General features: G+C 34.4%; 2 protein-coding genes across 5 annotated transcripts in view; one reads left to right on the top strand and one right to left on the bottom strand.

The window, feature by feature from the left end:
• LOC136029493 (eukaryotic translation initiation factor 5-like) overlaps window positions 1-6,494 on the bottom strand; it is a 53,139-nt gene extending 46,645 nt beyond the window's left edge. Inside the window, exon 1 of the mRNA XM_065707928.1 lies at window positions 6,370-6,494. The gene's annotated coding sequence lies outside the window, so the exon portion shown is untranslated. The remainder of the gene's footprint in view (window positions 1-6,369) is intronic.
• Window positions 1-14,504, top strand: part of LOC136029500 (enolase-phosphatase E1-like) — a 539,221-nt gene that overhangs the window by 272,323 nt on the left and 252,394 nt on the right. The window lies entirely within an intron of this gene.

Below are 14,504 nucleotides of genomic sequence, written 5' to 3'. Positions count from 1 at the left end.
ATCAATAGATTGATTTAAAAGGAAAATCAGAGGCTTCATGTTGGTCGGGATTTAAAATAAGAGATCTGAGTCATGAGGTCCTTCTAAATATCAATATTCATTAAGATCGGATCACCCACTCGTAAGTTAAAAATACCTCATTTCTTCTAATTTCTCCTTTCCCTTCAGCCCCCTAGATGGTCAAACCGGGGAAAAGACTTTATAAGTCAATTTGTGCAGGCCCCTGACATGCCTACCAATTTCCATTGTCCTTGCATGTCCAGAAGCACCAAACTCACCAAAGCACTGATTCACATCCCCTGAATCCCCCAAAGAGAACGGATCCAGTCCGGTTACGTCAATTACGTATCTATGACATTTTCTTATTCTACCAGCCAAGTCTCATCCCAATCTCTCCACTCTAAGTGTTTTCCAAGATTTCCAGTTTCCTCCTCCAACCCCCACCAATGTCAACGGATAAGGTCGGGATTTGAAATAAGAGCTCTGAGACACAAGTTCCTTCTAAATATCAAATTTCATTAAGATCCAATCACCCATTCTTAAGTTAAAAATACCCCAATTTTTTTTTAAGTTATTACCTCCCCTAAAAAGTAAAGCTTTTCCGAGGGGGAAATAGAGAAAACAAAATATATAAAATAAAAGAACACTAGGCCACCAACACCACCACACTCAACTAAAAATATGAAAAAAAAAACATCATTTCTTTACTTGAAGTAATACTTAAGTAAAATTTTCCATTACTTGTACTTGCACTTAAGTAAAACCTCTAGGGTGTACTTATTACTTGATACTTAAGTAAGATTACACAATACTTATTACTTAGGATACTTTTAATGTACTTGTTTTTCAAATATTTTACCTTTGACACAAAAATTTTGTGAGTGTGTGTTTTGGCAGTGTACAAGAAAACCTCACCATATCTGAGTAAAGTCAGATATAGCTCCATGCCCTATTTTTGGATGTGAAATAAGGTATTTGTTTTTGATGAAAAAAATTATAGTTTGATTAACACTTGGTTTAATTGTGTTTAAAAGTTATATAATAAAAAAATTGAAATTATTTCACAGTTCACTGGTCGACAGTGAGCTAAAATCCTTTGTTTTGTGCTAAATGTTGCTTACTGTAGTCCATTTGGGTTTATATTTCTGAAATTAGTGTTTAAGTTTTGTCATCTCATTAACTGAACCAGATTTCTACCATTTCATCATCTTTAGGACCATATTATTGGTAAAACTACTGAAGCTATGAATCTTTACCCATCTAAATGTTGTCTGCAATAAACAAGTCTGGGTAATTCTAGCTGGATCCAATGCAGTGGTATTTTGTCAAATCCATTCCAGCAACTGCAGGTATTCAGACAAATCTGACTTCAGATTTGCCATTCCATTCATAAGTTATAGGCCCTACTAAATTAAAGGAAAACTCAACTTTCTTAAAACTTGAAACCCTCTCCCCCTCATCCTATTTGAGATTGGGTTTGTGATACAAGAACTTGATATGACTCCTAATCTTTGGCATCTTTGGTCTAGTTTTCATTCAAATCCGTTACTCCATTTGCAAGTTATAATTAATTAAACAGAAAACTTAAATTTTTTCAGGAATTAAAACCCACTCCTCTTTATTATATTTGAGCTAGGGTCTTTATCTCAAAACTTGATACATGCCATGGTCTTAGGCCTCTTTGCTTCAATTTTCATTCAGATCCATCACTCAATTTGCAAGTTACTCTGAATTAAATGAAAAACTATTTTTAGCAGGCAATGCCCTCTCCCCCCTGTTTTATTTGAGCTTGGGTCTTCATCTTTCAACTTGATGTGTCTCATGATCCTTGGCACCAAATCTGGCCATCCAAATTTTCATCCAAATCTGACTAGCGGTTCTCCCCCTATACTTGATTACACAGACGGGCGGACAGACAGACAGACGGATGGACAGATTTTGCAACATCTTAGGTAGCCATGTTGGCTCATTAGATCCAAAAAAAGGAAAAGAATAGCATATCATCATCCAGGGATCATCACTATTTGGATAGTGGAAAATATCCATCAAGATAGGTTTTTGAGATTTGTCTATCTGTCTGCCCGTCTGTGTAATCGAGTATAGCGGGAGAACCACCTGTCATATTTGTATTAAAATTTAACTATTTGGCTTAACATTGAGCTTAATTAGGGCGAGGGGGCTTTAAGTGTTAAAAAAATTGAGTTTTTCATTTAATTCAGTTTAACTTGCAAATGGAGAGATGAATTTCGATGAAAATTGAATAAAAATCCCTAAGGGTACAATATGCAGTGAGTCCTGGGATGGAGACCCAAGCTTAATTAGGGGGAGGGGACTGTTAGTACTAAAAAAAGTTGAGTTTTTTGTTTAACTTGGTTTAACTTGCAAATGAAGTAATGTATCTCAATGAAAGTTAAGCCAAAGATGTCAAAACCATGAGACACATAATGTTTGGAGATGAAAACCCTAGCTTAATTAGGGGAAGGGGGCTTTAAGTGCTAGAAAAAAGTTCGGTTTTTCATTTAATTCAGTGTAACTTGCGAGTGGAGTGATGCATCTCAATGAAGATTGAACCAAAGATGCCTAAGACCATGACAGACATTAAGTTTTGAGATGAAAATCGTAGCTCAAATAGCACAAGGGGGAGTTGGTTTTAAGTGCTGAAAAAAGTCAAGCTTTTTGTTAATTTAGTATAACTTGCAAATGGAGCAACAGATCCAAATGAAAGCTAGACCAAAGAAAACTAGGATTAGGGCTCAAACCAAGCCCTGATATTACAAACCCTATCTCAAATAGGGCGAGGGGGGGGGGGTTTCCAGTCTTAAGAAAGTCGAGTTTTCCTTCAATTTAGTAGGGCCTATAACTACTTCTACCCATGACTTGCCCAAAGTCATGTGCTAGTTTAGTCATGTGCTAGCCCAAATGCTAGTTTAGGCATTCCCAGATAAGCTAGGACAATGAAATTTGGCAGGCGTATCAGGGATCAAACCAGATTAAATTAGAAATAGTTGTTTCCCTGATTCGACCATCTGTGGGGGGGGGGGGGGGTTGGGGGACAGTTAATTAGGAAAAATTAGAAAAAATAAGCTATTTTTAACTTACAAACAGGCAATCGGATCTTAATTAAATTTGATATTTAGAAGGATATCATGTCTCAGAGCTCTCATTTGAAATTCTGACCGGATCAGGTGATATTGGGGGAGTTGGAGAGGGAAACCTAAAATCTTAGAAAATGCTTATAGTGGAGGGATTGGGATAAAACTTAGCAGGAAAAATATGCAGAAGTCCTAGATACATGATTGAAATAAGCAGAACTGATCCGCTCTCTTTTGCAGAGTTGGGGGGAGGGTTAGTTCTAAAAATTAGAAAAAAATGAGGTATTTTTAATTTACAAAGGAGTGATCAGATTTTGAATTTCATTGGATGAAATTTCATATTTAGAAGGACCTTGTAACTCATGTTTGCTACTGTCTCATGTTTTAAATCCTGACTGTATCCAGTGTCATTGAGGGGATTTGGGGGGAAGACTGGAAATCTTGGAAAACGCTAAGAGTGGAGAGATTAGGATGAAACTTGGTGGGAAGAATAAGCACATGTCCTAGATACATGATTGACATAATCGAAACGGATTTGCTCCCTTTGTGGGAGTTGGAGGGGGTGTTTATTCAGAAAAATTAAAAAACTGAGGTATTTTTAACTTAAGAGTGGGTGACTGTTCATGAGGTATTTTTGAATTTGATATTTAGAGAGAGCTCATGCCTCATAGCTCTTATTTTAACCCAGACCAGTTCTGGTGAAATTGAGGGAGATTTGAAGGGGGAAACTGGAAATACTGTAAAACGCTTAGAGTGGAGAGATCGGGATGGAACTTGGTGGGTAGAATAAGCAAATGTTGTAGATATGTGATTGATGAAACCAGACTTGATCCACTCTCTTTGGGGGAGTTAGGAGGGTCCTGTGCTTTGGTGCTTCTGGATGTGCTAGGACGATGAAAATTGGTGATTTAGAAAATTAGAAAAAGGAGGTACTTTTAACTTGCAAGTGGGTGATCTGATCTTGATGAATTTTGATATTTGAAAGGACTTTGTGTCTCAGAGCTCTTATTTAAATCCCAACCAGCACAAAGTGTCTGATTTTTCTTTTAAATTAATCTATTGATTCTTATAATTTTGTTAGAGCTCATGCCATATGAGCTTTTGGCTCTTGGCTCTTCTGATGTCATCAAAAGTGCCATATGAGCTCTTAGCTCTTGTTTTATTTTTTTCTCAGGAGATTTTTTTCATTTGACTTAGTCTCATGGTTTTTGCCACTTCACAGTGTGAAAACTCCTGCTAGAAATAAATAGGTTGTAACTTCTGCAACATTCTGCAGTTTGACCAGGCAGGTGGAATGCATCTGAATCAGCAGGCTTGCTGCAGGCCTGTGGTTTTACAATAAATGTTTGTAGGGAGTTTTACTGACCATCTGAATTGACTACACAGCATGCAGCTTGCTTGAGTGAAAACCAGCCAAAGAATATAGATGCCATACATTTTCATATCGCATCTGAAATTTAACATGAAAACTTGAGGCAGCTTCCTTGTAAAGGTGCCAAGGGTGAGAAATGTCATCAAAGTGTGAATCAAGACTTCATTTTCATACTCTTCTTTTCTTTCAGCACGCTGACAGCCAGCAACCTTCAGCTAGCTGCCAAAAGTGTGTATTTTTGCTGCTCCTTTTTATTGAGCTTTGATTTCTCTTATTAAAAAAGTCTGCAACTGACTCACTTGACTCCTTACTTTTAAATTTGAGTATATCTGATCACAAGTTTGTAAGTTAAAAATACCTCATTTATTCTAATTTATCAGAATTAACCCCCCCCCCCAACTACCCCAAAGAGAGCAGATCTGTTCAGGTTATGTCAATCATGTATCTAGGACTTGTGCTTATTTTTCCCACCAAGTTTCATCCCAGTCCCACCACTCTTAAGTATTTTCCAAGTTTTAGGTTCCCCCTCCCAACTCCCCCCCATGTCACCAGATCTGGTCAGGATTTAAAATAACAGATCTGAGACACAATATCCTTCCAAACATCAAATTTCATTGAGATCTGATCAACTGTTTGTAAGGTAAAAATACTTCAATTAGTATTTCATAGAAAGTCAAATATTTGGTATATGTTTAGTTTTGTTCCAAGTGCTTAAAGTGTGTATTACTGTATATAGGGTAAGATTCTGATGATCACATATTGTTTCTTTGTCATTATTAGAGAATCACATCCATTTTTTAGTTTTCTAAAATCCCCCTATAACAAAACTAAAAATGCATAAAGTGGACTCACTTACAGGTAACATTACCTATAGAGCAAAGCATATTAGTCCATGAGCCCTACAGGCAGCAGGGTGAGGTCTATATTCAACAAAGAGTAATGAAACTAAAAAAAAACTTAAACAAGCTTTATTAAATAAATACAGAATACAGCCATTGCCCTACTGCCTGCAGGACTCATGAACTAATATGCTTTACTCTATAGGTAATGTTACCTGCAAGCATGCCCACTGCATGTATTTTTAGTTTGCCCTATGGAGGAGGAGGGTTAACCAGAAATGGATGCACTTCTAGAATTAGCATTTGTAAGTGCTTCTTTGCAGCATAGTTTCTAGTTTAGAGCACTTGGAACAAAACTAAACATTTACCAAATATTCAATTGGGAGGTAAAGGTGTAGAGAGTAGATGCTCATGTTGTGCCTAAGAGAAATAAATTATCTGGCTTGTTCAATATTGACCCTAAACTGCTTAGAGAATTTAGGCTACTTATCTGCCTAGCTGGATATATTCTAGAAACAGTTAGCCACATTATTATCCAACTAGCTAGATGTTCATGATGTGGCCTTACTTTAATCACTAAAAAACTAAGCAGATAAACTGTAGGCTATATTAGATAGATTTTCAAATAGCCTATTCAGTTAGGAAGGTAAAGGTGTAAAATTCTTGAAAATATTACTATCTGCTTATCTCTACATTTCATTTTGATGCTAAGTCTAGTTGGAAATTATTTTTAGGCCTACATTCTAAAGAATATAACTTTTGGGTACATTCACCCTGTTATGTAAGATTACTAACCTCTTTGATCCAGCATACTAGGCTTTTTTATAATGATAAGCAAGTATTTCCAAAAATTTAGCCTTAAAAACACCATATTCCAGTTTCATTTAGCCTAGCCTACACTATTCTGTTACATTTTTCTTGAGCTTCAATGGGGGTTAAGATTCACAAGCTGTCTCTCTGTGGTGACACAGTGTAATTTATTTGTTATGCGTATTATATTAATCAATTGAAATTGGATTAGAGTAGAAACTTAACTTTTATGACTGAAACTATGATAGGTACTTACTTTAACAAGAGAAACAATACAATTAAACTTTTCACAAAAAATTTGTGAAACTTTTAATCAATCTTTTCTTCTTAAACGATACGTCAAAAATCGAATCCCTATAGCACTAAAGAGCTCTAAAAGCAGAATTACAAATAGGATTTGGCGCATATTTCAAGAGCAAATTTTTTAAATCTAAGAAATGATGTTTATGGAAATGAGAGGATAGGTAACTCAAGTTTTAATTGGGATGATTGGTTTTTTCATTGAAAGAAATTGGTTACAGAGAAGGTCGACGGACTTCTGAATATCCGATGGTAGCCTACTTTTTGGAAAGGGATGAAAGGACTAAGCTAATTGGTACTTCATATTGCCTACCATGTATACAAATTTTTAAGATTGGAACTGGGTCATTCGATTATAAGGATAGGTAGCAAAGTAGAGAAGGAATTTGAGAAAGAAAAGAATATGATGAAAAATGTCTGCTTGATTCAATTTTTAAGGCTACATAAATTGATTGGTAAAGTAGCTTAATTGGTAAATGTTTAGTTTTGTTCAGAGTGCTCTAAAGTGTGTATTACTGCACATAACAATATTCTGATGATCACATATAGTTTCTTTGTCATTATTAGAGAAGCAGATCCATTTCAGGTTGACCCTCCTCAATGGGGTGAACCAAAAGTGTGTAAAATGGGCTTACTTATAGGTAGCATTACCTATAGAGCAAACTAGATTAGGCCATAAGCGTTGTGGATAGCGGGGTAAGGTCTGTATTCTACATTTATTTAATAAACCATGGGTAAAATTCTATTCCATTGACTTCTTGCTATCTTGGAAAGTTGTTGGGCTAGTAAACTGAAACTTTCAGGGATGCGTCTACAGGCTAAAGTATATCCTGGGAAGTTATTTTTAGGTCCCTAACTATACCCCTTCCCCCTCTTCTATATAACGCAGCTTTTTGTGCATTACAGCTTATATTTTGGTCAAATTTGATCCTATATTACTATTAAAAGTGTAAATCCTTGCTTACCTTAGAAAAATTCAACTTTTCACTGTTTTTTAAGCTACTATATTCCATAATTAGATCATAAGCATTGAAAAACAATTATTACCTTTTATGGTATAGTTAAGACTGGAATGTAGGCATTTAAACAAACCCTCTTGTCAAGTTTAGATAACAATGTTTTGAAGTGTTTTATCTAAGCCTTTAAACAGGGTTAATTTAAGGGGTTCCTCACTCCAAAATACAATTAAGTGCAGGTTATCCTCAGCAATTCTTCTAGTAATTATTTATGCAATATAATTTTTTTTTATTTTAATCTATGGAAACTTTCAATATTTATTTATCAAAGAAGAGGCTTTTTTAATTTTGTTTAATTGATGTAATATCAAATGTGCCAGCTATATGTGATTACTATGGTGCTACAACAGGGCAGTTGCCCAAATAAAAACTTCAACAATTTCATTATTCTAGAATTAGTTTTTATAATATGGCAACCCTGCAAATCTTCTGTTCTTTCTTAGTTAAATTTTTTTTTTCTCTTATTGGCTTTTCAGGTTTGTTTTTATTTATTCAGATTTTTTGTGTGTTCAAGGGCATATGCAAGTTTTTGTTGGGGGGAGGAGGGGTGAAAAAAGTACTAAACGTGGAACAATTTGTTTATATGTATTTTGTTACTTTTTACAAGTTGAAAAAATTTGGGGTGGGGTTGAAACTTGGTAGCCAACCCCCTGGGTACGGCTTTGGTAGTTTCTATGTTTAAGTGTATCAATAACATCTACCTTTTAAATCATAATGGCATAGAGAAAGTCCATTTTTTCAAGAAGGCTCAATAGCGTTTTTTAAAAACCTGAAGGGAGGCAAAACAGAAATCTGAGACCAGTGGCGTCAATTACAAGAGGGACAAGGGAATTGCCCCATACTCTCCCTCTAGATCTTTTTTTAAAATACTTTCATTGAAAATGCCTTAATTTGTGTTTTCTTTGAAAAAGAACGACAGATTCCCCCCCCCCGCTATATTTTCAAAACACATTTTACACCTCTCTAAATTTTGTGATTTGACACTGTCTCAGACAGGACCTCTCAATTCAACAAACACAAAGAAGACTTACAAACATCTTACGGATTTGTTAGCAATCTTTAATGATATTTCTGTCATTATAAATTTTTCACAGATATATTAAAAATAAGAATGCTAAAATACCTTATAACTTCATCAAAAGCTCCTTTCAGATCCAGGAAAGCTGTTCTGGCTCCCTGGGGAATTGCTATGTCACTCATAATTACCTTTCCATGTGTCATCCAGTATTCAAAAGAGTAATTAATGTAGAGTCCATATATTGAGAAGACCATTTATTTTAATGGCAATGTAAATATGTGGGAGGTTGTGAGGAAATTAATACAATCTTTTCCCTTTAAATTCAAATTGGTTAGGAAAAACCAAGCCGTATCCAGGAGGGCTTGAGGGTATGAACCCCCGTCCGAAACCTTTCTCCAACTCGTAAAAACGTAACAAAGTGAATATAAACAAGTCTCATGTGTTTCAGTTTTTTTTAAATTCCTCAAAAATATCTTTAATACCCTTTCCCCCTAAAAATTTCCTGGTTACCACCCTATGAAAAAGATTTAGAAATGTGAAAAATACCAGTTTTAAAATTTTAAGGGGTGTGTAACATTTCTAAATCTTCTATATTGGTAAAATGCCAACGACTGGGAGAAGGGGTTGTTGGAACACAAATATTCAATCGACAAAGTCGTAGTTTGCACCAAAGACCCGAGAATCTTGATTCTTCCTTGGCCCAACACGTGCACGATAACCCTCGCCACTTCATTTTGTTTGAAAACACTTCATTATTTGGAGGTCCTTGTCGAAATATTTGCTTGATTTTCGTCTTCATAATTTGCTACTGGCTGACAAAATTCTCATTTTCTTAAGTATTAGATTTTTTCCATTAATTATATCTTTTCCTTTCCATGTTTCTCACGAAAAATTGAGCTTTAAATATTATTAAATAGAAAAAACAAGTTTTTTTTTAACTGAAAGTAAGGAGCGACATTAAAACTTAAAACGAACAGAAATTACTTCGTATATGAAAGGGGCTGCTTCCTCATAAACGCCCCGCTCTTTACGCTAAAGTTAGACTCTTTCTCTCAACTCTTCTTTTTAAAATAGTAAAACCCCAACCCCACCCCAAATTTTTTCAACTCGTAAAAAGTAACAAAATACATATAAACAAATTGTTCCACGTTTAGTACTTTTTTCACCCCTCCTCCCCCCAACAAAATCTCGCGTATGCCCTTGAACACACAAGAAATCTGAATAAATAAAAACAAACCTGAAAAGCCAATAAGAGAAAAAAAAATTTAACTAAGAAAGAACAGAAGACTTGCAGGGTTGCCATATTATAAAAACTAATTCTTGAATAATGAAATTGTTGAAGTTTTTATTTGGGCAACTGCCCTGTTGTAGCACCATAGTAATCACATATAGCTGGCACATTTGATATTACATCAATTAAACAAAAATTAAAAAAGCCTCTTCGTTGATAAATAAATATTGAAAGTTTCCATAGATTAACATAAAAAAAATTATATTGCATAAATAATTACTAGAAGAATTACTAAGGATAACCTGCACTTAATCGTAATTTGGAGTGAGAAACCCCTTAAATTAACCCTGTTTAAAGGCTTAGATAAAACACTTCAAAACATTGTTATCTAAACTTGACAAGAGGGTTCGTTTAAATGCCTACATTCCAGTCTTAACTATACCATAAAAGGTAATAATTGTTTGTCAATGCTTGTGATCTAATTATGGAATATAGTAGCTTAAAAAACAGTGAAAAGTTGAATTTTTCTAAGGTAAGCAAGGATTTACACTTTTAATAGTAATATAGGATCAAATTTGACCAAAATATAAGCTGTAATGCACAAAAAGCTGCGTTATATAGAAGAGGGGGAAGGGGTATAGTTAGGGACCTAAAAATAACTTCCCGGGATATACTTTAGCCTGTAGACACATCCCTGAAAGTTTCAATTCACTAGCCCAACAACTTTCCAAGATAGCAAGAAGTCAATGGACTAGAATTTTACCAAACCATGTTTGGTTTAATATTTGGGTATAGGGGGATTTAAGAAAGCTAGAAAATGGATATACTTCTCTAATAATGACAAAGAAACAATATGCAATCATCAGAATCCTCTTAAGTGCAGTAATATGCACTTTAGAGCACTTAGAACAAAACTAAACATTTACCACCTAATCAAGATAATGAATAGGCCTATTGCTTTTCTGGTGTAGGCTATAGTTTAAGGTTCTTATTTTAGAACTGTTGGGTAGGCTAGATAAAGCTTTTTTTTTAAGTTTGAACTGTTCTACTTGCATAACTATGCCTTCTAAAGAGTCCCCTAATAGCTGAAATTAAAGTAGGCCTAGTCTAAGGTTCTGGACTAATATAGGAGATCAGGCCCAGGCTGATTGCAGTTTTGACTAGATAAGGTGAAAGAAAAAGATAGGAATTTTTTGCCACTGAATTTTGTTTGTTTATTTAAGTTGTTTATAAATCCTAGACTGTTGCTTCTACAGGTCATTTTTTTCAATTTATATGTTTGGGAATATTGATAAAGTAGGCTATCCTGTCATTTCTCTCACTTTATCTGATAAGCTGATAATTACTTGAAGTAAATCAGAGCCTACCAATTTTTGTGTTGTAGAGGCTGACTTAAAACCACTATAAAGTATTTGCTTAGCCTATAACAGACTGACAATGTGTTAAATGACTATGAGTTGTCTCAGGCATTAGAAGTGTCCAGAAGTAAAGGACTATGGGTGGTCTCACAAGTATGAAATTAGAAAGATTTCTAATCTTTAGATTAGAAATCTAAATATTTTATTATTTCAAAAAAATGCAAAATTCCACGTTTTTGTAGATAGGAGCTTGAAAATTCTACAATAAGATTCACTGATATGCTGAATCTGATTGTGTGATTTTCGTTAAGATTCTATTACTTTTATGGGGTGTATCCTCCTATTTTCTAAAATGAGGCAAATTTTCTCAGGCTCGTAACTTTTGATGGGTATAACTGACCTTGATGAAATTTATATATTTAAAATCAGCATTAAAATGCGATTCTTTTGATGTAACTATTGGTATCAAAATTCCATGTTTTATAGTTTTGGTTACTATTGAGCCAGGTTGCTCCTTGCTACAGTTTGTTACCACAAACTGTTTGATAAGAACCTTTTTGAGGAAAGGGGCTTTCCTCATCAACGCCTTGCTCTTTATGCTAAAGTTTGACTCTTTCTATTAACTCTATTTTTAAAACAGTAAGAAACTTTAGTGTAAAGAGCAGGGCATTGAGGAGGATAAGCCCCTTTCATATATGGAGTAATTTCTGTTTGTTTTAAGTTTTAATGTTGCTCCTTACTTTCATTTAAAAAACTTTTTTTTTTATTTAATTTCTGGACGTTTTTGAATTAATGCATGTTTTGATCTTGGCTCTCCGCACATAAATAATTAAAACAAAATTTGCATATTAATTAATTGCAATTAATCAGAAGGTTTTGAGAAAAAAGAAGCAAAGGAGGAGGCCTAGTTGCCCTCCAAGTTTTTGATTACTTAAAAAAGCAACTAGAACTTTTAATTTTTTACAAACGTTTTCATTGGTAAAAAATATATGTAACTTACATAATGAACTTCTATATTTGTATGTTTTTATTGCGTATATAAGGGGGTTCAACCCTTGTCAATACCTCACTCTTTACACTAAAGCTTAGATTTTGTCCCAATTCCTTAAGAATGATCTCTGAATCACAAAGGCCATAGAATAAATAGTTGAAATTACTAAAAATACTTTAGCGTAAAGAGTTAGGTATAACGAGGACGTAAACCCCTCATATGCGTAATAATTTTTGTTCATTTTGTTTTAATGTTGCTCCTTACTTTCAGTAGAAAAAACTTTTCATATTTATTTTTTCATTGTTTTTTCAAATAATGCTTGAAAATCCTGTGCCCCTTTCATTGAAATTCACTTCCCCCATGAGAAGTTTCTTCATGGAAATATCCTCCCACGTACCCCCCCCCCCCTCAACTCTCCCCCCTATACCAAAAAAATCTCCCTGAAATTGTCTATACACTTCCCAGTAACCATTAATTATATGTAAACACAGGTCAAAGTTTGTAACTTGCAGCCCCTCCCATGGGGACTGCAGGGGAGTAAGTCATCCCCAAAGACATAGTTAATAGGTTTTACGATTATGGTGAATAAAATGGCTATCTTAGAATTTTGATCTGATGACTTTGGGGAAAAAATTAGCATGGGAGGGGGCCTAGGTGCCCTCCAATTTTTCGGGTCACTTAAAAAGGCACTAGAACTTTTAGTTTTTGTCAGAATGAGCCCTCTCGCAACATTCTAGGACCACTCAGTTGATACAATCACCCCTAGGGGAAAAAAAGAACAAGCAAATAAACACTCATCCATGATCTGTCTTCTGGCAAAAAATGCAAAATTCCATATTTTTGTAGATAGGAGCTTGAAAATTCTACAACAAGGTTCACTGATACGCTGAATCTGATGGTGTGATTTTTGTTAAGATTCTATGACTTTTAGGGGGTGTTTCCTCCTATTTTCTAAAATGAGGCAAATTTTCTCAGGCTCATAACTTTTGATGGGTATAACTGACCTTGATGAAATTTATATATTTAAAATCAGCATTAAAATGTAATTCTTTTGATGTAACTATTGGTATCAAAATTCCATTTTATAGTTTTGGTTACTATTGAGCCGGGTTGCTCCTTACTACAGTTTGTTACCACAAACTGTTTGATAAGAACCTTTTTTCAAGTACTGATACTAAAAAACTTTAGCGTGAAAAGCAAGGGATTGAGGAAGTGGCAGCCCCAATCATATATAGAGTAATTTCTGTTCGTTTTAAATTATAATGTTGCTCCTTACTTTCAATTCTAATTTCTAGTATATATTCAATTGCAGAATTTCAATTTTTTCAATTTCAATCTTGGATTAAGGGTTATCAGTTTGCATATTTCAAGTGACTTAGCATTTCGTCCTGGAATGTGTATTGGTGCGCTGGATTTAGGATCATTTGTTTGAGAGGGTGAGGGTTCAAATTCTAGTGTACCCAATTATTTGGTTTGGGACAGGGGTCAGTGGTGTGACTCTGTAAGCTCAGACACAGTCGACGCAGCCCTAAATTGGTACCTAAAGAAATCTAGGCAAGGTAAAAAGAAGCCCCGCCGGTAGGGACTGTAAAGTATAATACGGTATTCTTTACCTTTACCTTACAGCATGTCGCGAAGTGGCAAAGTATTTGAAATTTAAAAAATTACACAGCGTCCTTTTTCATACTTTTTCTCCCTCTGTAAAACGACTTCGCAATGTCATGTATTTAACAAAAGATTTCAACTGCTTGAATCAATGACAGTATTGAAAGAGCCACAATAGTTTTAATTTGTTTTTAATTTTGCTTGTAAAAAAATTGGGGGGCAATATATATATATATATATATATATTATAAATATTTATATATATATATATATATATATATATATATATATATATATATATATATATATATATATATATATATATATATATAGCATATTCTTGAACTCTTGCAACCAAGCCCATATTTTGGTTATTTTATTGCTCCCTGTTCAACCTTTGCAAAAAAGATGAAAAAATAAAATAGGCCAGGATAATGCACAAGCAGTAAATTCGGTAAGCGAATAACTTATTTAAGGTCAGAAACAGATTTAACTTTCTTAGTTTAAATTAAACTGATTTGGTGAAACTACGAAAATGCAACGTTAACGAATTTCACATTTTGTCATATCCGTTCCAGAAAATTCACTTGGATTTTGGGAGGAAGAGAGGAATAAGATTAAAATTTCCTGAAAAGTTGAACCAAATCCTCAACTTTTTTTTTCAAAGTTTTCTGTGCGATTTTAGATTTTGTTCAGCTGGTAATAACTATACTTATGACGACAAGACTTCCTTTGCAGAATTTATAAATATTACTTTTGAATTTTGGACCTTAACAGCTGGATCTTGGAATTGGTATTGAAATTGCATCAAAATTTCGAGCCATCTGACGATTCCGTTGTAGCTACTCCCTTTTTTCCTGGATTCATTGTAA

The sequence above is a fragment of the Artemia franciscana genome, chromosome 7 (genome assembly GCF_032884065.1).
Source record: "Artemia franciscana chromosome 7, ASM3288406v1, whole genome shotgun sequence".
In the NCBI taxonomy this organism is placed as follows: Eukaryota; Metazoa; Arthropoda; class Branchiopoda; order Anostraca; family Artemiidae; genus Artemia; species Artemia franciscana.
Note: the sequence above shows the minus strand (reverse complement) of the source record. Positions and strands in the feature narration are given on the sequence as shown.